Genomic DNA, 6000 nt, shown 5'->3' on the forward strand with positions numbered 1-6000 from the left:
ATATGCTAGGACTTGTCATCTCACCCTGAGCAAAGTGCTAGGTACTGTATATGGTCAAGGCGAAGGCCAAGATTATGGAAACAGACAGCAAGTCAATGCTCCCAAAGACACAATATTCTGTGGTTGTGTCAGATGAGATGGTTTTGAACCAACATACTGCACAGTTTATAGGTAAGGTTGTGAAAACAGCAGGTGGCATTTAACAGTTTCCAAGTCTTCCATGCATTATTGAGATCTCACACCAAACATGACGGTTAAGAGCACAGGCTCTGGAGTCAGCCTGCATGGCTTCAGAGTTTAGTTTGTTAATAAGTGTATTGTTTGGGCATGGCTATACTTGGAACTAACACACCAGAAAGTAGTTTCAAATCAGTATAAAAGTTACCCAACTCTAACAAACATCTCTGGTCATGAGATGAACGTCTCTCATGATTAACTAACGATTACTTTTCATATCTTAGTATTTCTCCCTACTCACCCCCTTCTGCTCAGTATTAGTTCTATTATGATTGTCCACTGGCTTGTCCCTTTGTTGTTTGTTCATCAATTTTATATCTTTGTATCACACACAAAGATGAAATCATCCAAACTTTTTCTTCCTGACTTATTTGGTTTTGCAAATATGTTTGTAGTTATTGTTGTTGTCGTTATTATTCCTACCTTATGAGGTAGGAATCTCATTATCTCACTCTTGCTTTCAACAACCTGGCAGGCTACCGAATGTAACCTGCCCACATGGCAGAGTCTGGCAAACTCCCGGTGGCGTACCCAATATGCCAAATACCAGTAACAATGATGGGTCTCATTCTCCTAACACTGAAAGAGCCTTGAATTCTGTGGCACTTTTTAGAATCTCAGGGCTAGGACGAAGGAGACGTTACTGGTGCCTGCTCGAGGCAATCGACAAACAACAGGATGATTGTGATTGTGATCGTGATGAGGTAGGTCGGCCTAGGACTAGCCTCATCTTTTGTTTGTGATCTTGGGCCACACCTAGTGGTGTTCAAAACTGACTTCCTGGCTTTGCAGACAGAGATCACTCCTAGTGGGCTTGGGGGATCATATGGGTGCTGAGGATTGAACCCTGGTTGGCAAATGCCTTATTCACTGTACTACTGCTCCAACCCCAATTAGTTCCATCTTTAAAGAAAAACACAACATACTTTGGAATTAATCTAATCACAGATACAACTGATTTATAAAAAGAGCATTCCTGCTGAATACTCGTATTTTTGAGTTGAAGTGATAGGGCAAGAGTAACTGGATTAATCTGGATAATGAAGCTGAGAAACTGGGCGGGTACTGTTATCCAGGGAGATCTGAGTCTCAGAAACCAAAAATGTCACTTTCTGTTCATGTCTTTGGCCTCACACAGAGCCGTGCATTCTAGCACAAACCAAACCTTGCCCGCTCCACTCAGCGACCAGGCAGACCATACCTCTCTTAGGGAACAGGTGCAGGGTGTCCCGGTAGCTTTGGCCGTCCCTCCCGGTGTTGAACAGGGCTTCCCGCTCACTCTGTAACACATTCTGCAGCTTCCTTTCTTCGACTATTAACTTCAGGCGCTTTACTCGCTCGCCAGATCTGGAGATGAAGTCAGGTCTATGAAGCTGCAGTGCTTCCTGAGGAAGAGAAAAAGCATAACCTCCTCCTATTACTGGTGCTGTCCTTCAAAGTCCAACAGGTTCAGAGAGCCCGTTTCTAAAGCACAGAAAACATCTGGAACTAAAGCACAATCTAATAACTCTGTGGGGGAGAGCTCCGGTAGGAAATCAAAGGGATCAAAGAAATACTTTTAGAATAAGCCAAGAAGTAAGCATGTGGCTTTTATGGCTCCCCGAAAGATGCATGGAAGAGAGCTCAGCCCACTGTGCTTTTGTAAATCCCTCTTCAAATACATTATTAAAGAACATTTCTTTTCGCTTTCAAAGCACATATAAATAAGAAACCTGGTATTAACACTGGTAAAACACTGTATTAACCGGGAATAGGAGGTGTGCAAAGTGGAGGAACAAATAAAAGGGTGCAAGACCCTCCACATGCAGTTTATCTCCAAACCAAATGAGCAGCATCAAAAGAGCCTCTAAGAGAGCGGCACTTTTTGAATGGTTAACAACAGGAAGTCAGCCTCACATTAATGATGCGGGAACAACCACACTGTAGAAGGGCTACAAGCGAGGGTCACATGGCTGGACTTCAGGAGGATAAGTCATACATTTTTAACTTCATGGTGTATCTCTCCTTCTTTCTCTTTAACCCTAAGGTTAAAATGAAGTCAATGCCATAGTACCTGTAGGGTTGCCTTCACAAATGGCCGTGGTGGTCCTGCTAGTGGCTTATGGTTGTCCGTGTACTGTTCCTGCTGGTTCTGTTCCCGCAGTGGTTCCCTCCAGGGTTTTGTGGTGGTAACTGGTGCAAACCAGGAGATACCAGGGCCATAAACCATGGGAAGGTTTTCCTTCCTAGGACCAGACTTCACATTTTCCACAGGAATAAACCAAGAAACTCCTATGGGAAATATTTTTAAAAAAATAAAAAGCATTTTTTGCTTTCGCAATCCAAATCAGGTCTCATTAGATACACATGCATAATGTAAATTCTCAAGGGACTCAATTATCAGAAGCCACCAGGGTCTGCTTGACCTCATACAGGTATGGCTCTGGGATTGTAGTGCCAGATACTTTGAAAATTTGACAAGATTTTCTAGGGGGGGATAGGATCAAATATCTCAGCACTGTAGGATTCACTGCTTTTTCTGCCACAGAACTTGGGAACTAGAAACTAACCTTCAAAGCAAATTGGCTTGTTCTTCCTTAACTTTTTGTTCCTACAATAACTGGAAAGGAATCTTTTCTCTTCTGACAGGGTAGCAATACCATTCTCCTCTTCTGCTCTACCTTTGCTAGAACTTGGAGTTGGGAAAGTCATCCCCACGTCTCGAGTGTGTTCTCTGACGCCATGCACAATCTCCAGGTTACCTGAAGGGAAAGATCACAGGTGTCTCTGGGAGTAAACTGAGTCTTTCAAATCGTTACATACTTTTTCTTTTTGCTTTTTGGGTCACACCTGGCTACGCACAGGGGTTACTCCTGGCTTTGCACTCAGGAGTTACTCCTGGCGATGCTCAGGGAACCATTCGGGATGCTGGGAATTGAACCCGGGTCGGCCGCGTGCAAGGCAAATGCCCTACCCGCTGTGCTATCGCTCCAGCCCCTACATACTTTTTAATACTTCAAAAGCTGCAACCTAGTAATGATGGAGGGACAGAGAGCAACAGAGGAAAGGGAGAGATAAAGCTGAAGAGGGAGAAGCAAGAGAATAAAATGGGGCCTTTATTTCTAACTCAGCTGAGATGGTACAGGGATAGAACTACTAAAATGAATTCAGGGAGTAAAAGATTTCAGTGTTGATCCGAAATAAGATAAAAATAGTACATGTTTTTATGCTTAAGCTATCAAGATAAGGAAGAGGCTGACAAATGTGAAGATAGGACTAGAGGGGGATAATTTAGTTTATTAAAATAAAAATACAGAAAGGTACTAAGTAAAAAGACTCATTCCAGATATTCATTTACTCAATTCATAACCCATGATCCCAGAGAGTATTTCTGTATAGTCAAGGAATTCTTTTTCTTATTTTCTAAATATATGCAATAGAAGGCTAGACACTGCTTTGCACCTCACTTTTTCTTTTTAGTACATATCTTAGACATCAATCCGTGTTAGCAGAGCTTCCCTCATTCTATTAGGTATGATTTTGTTATTTGGATATATGGAATTTAATTTGTCTTGAAAGACATCTAAGTTGACTTTAATTTTCTACTACAATAAATCATACTACAGTTGTTAACTCTATATACTTATCATTTTCCAATTAAGCACAAAATAAACTAAATTCCTAAAGTTATCAGGTCAAAGTGATTTTTGACAGAAATTAGTCACTGCATGTCACTGAGGTTGTATTCCCAACCTATACTTCCACTCGAATGGACTGGAGCAACTATTTCCTGACATACTTGCCACCACCTTATTTCCCTCTCTTCCATTCTAAGAGAAAATAAAATTTGTGTATACTTCTAATCTTCACTTAATAAAAAACTATGACTAAGGTTAAGTACCGTCTATGCTTAAGGGGCTGTTTTATTTATTTATTTATTTATTTATTTTTTACTTTCAAAACCTAGATTAGAATTATCTTTATTAACCAGGAAAACATTCTTCTCAATGTTTAATAAATGAGCACCAAAATCCCATTAAGTATTTATAATGTAGGAATAATCAAAATTCACAAAATTGAGAAAAATGTGTAATTAGACATGTGAGACTTGATTTTCCTATTTCCTCTTAGGATCTAAAAACAGAAGTTGACTATTATCAAAATACTCTCATGTTAGGAAGAAAAAAATCACATGAAATAATATTTGTAAATATGAGAAGCAACTTTAACCTGGAACCTACTTACAACATAAATGAATCAAATCTCCTGAATCAAGTTAGAAGATACCATTTTTTTAATTTCCACAGGCAATGCGTACATGTACTTAAAAATCAGAATGTAATAAAAACATTGAAGATTCTATTTCTTCCACCCACCTAGATAACCACTATTAGCTATTTATGGGATGCATCATTCCTGAAGCATGTTTATATTCCAAACTGTCAAGTACCAAGTACTGTGTTCTAAGAGATAATAAGGAAAAAACTCACCAAGGATGGCTTTCTGATATACTGGTTTTCCTACTGGTACCCTACTCAAGGAATAGTATACTTTCTAGTCCTGGCATTTATTGAAGTAAATTGCTTTGACTTGCTCTCAGTGTATTTACCTCAGCATATTTAACATATATTCTTTCTTATTTTTTTTATAATTTATTTATTTATTAAATCACTGTGGGAAAAGTTACAGAGCTTTCAGGTTTAGGTCTCAGTCATGTAAATATCAAACACATTTCCCTTTACCAATACTTATTTTTAACCGCGAACCCCAATAGGACCACACCTCCCACCCCTCCCAATTCCTGTGAGGCAGATGAGTTCTAGTTAACACTCTATCTACTTTGACTAGATTCATTGTTTTGAAAAAAGATGCACCATAATTATTTAGATTTTACGACCCCCCCCCAAATCAGACATGCTGAAAAAGCGTTGTGAAATGATTTGCTTACTACAGCTGGGTTTAAGAATAAAATGATGTCGCGCGACCTTGGATTTCTGCTATTTTACTTATTAGCCCTGGAAGTATTTCTATTAAAAGTTAGTTAAGAGATTGGCTTCTGTGCTCTGGAGTCGTGGCCGTGCCGGAGAGCCGCTCGTGGGGGGCAACTGGTGACCTCGGTAGGGTGAGAAGGACGGACCGGAACGCCCTAAGGGGCTGTTTTAATGTCAGTAGAAATGCTTAAGTAATTTACCTGCTTGTATGCCCTTGTGTAACATTTTGACATCTTCCTTATTGCAAATAACAGAGTTTGAGCTCCAGGAACTACTGATAGAAGATGAAATAGAATCAGAAGGAACCATACCACTTGTGATCTGAAAAAAAATAAACCAAAAACACAGCTATCATTACCTGTAATCAATGGCAAAGTTACACACAGAGAATAAGAAAACACAAGAGTAATCAGGAACCCTTTTTGTCCAAACTGTTGAGACGAAATTGCCATTTTATTCTGACAATGTGTAAAAGAAAAGAGAATGCTGACTTAACACAAATCCTAAACTGTCTGAAATAGACAGGACAAAAGACTGTTCCTGGGACTTGGAAAAACTCTGAAGAGGATAGATTTTAGTGTGGAAGAATGAAATTGATATGAAACCTGCATAAAGTCTGGTGAGAAAAGGGGATAACTCAAGAGTGATGAGTAGCTGAATACTCTCCAATCAGACCAGACTCAGAAATGCAAATGAGGTTAAATGACAAAGAATGCCCTAAGAAGTTCTGAATGAGTGGGAATACTTCAATCAATAACCAACCAACCTAAGAGGCCTTTGTTGTATTCAAGCA

This window comes from Sorex fumeus, unplaced genomic scaffold (genome assembly GCF_029834395.1).
Source record: "Sorex fumeus unplaced genomic scaffold, SorFum_2.1 ptg000006l, whole genome shotgun sequence".
NCBI lineage: Eukaryota > Metazoa > Chordata > Mammalia > Eulipotyphla > Soricidae > Sorex > Sorex fumeus.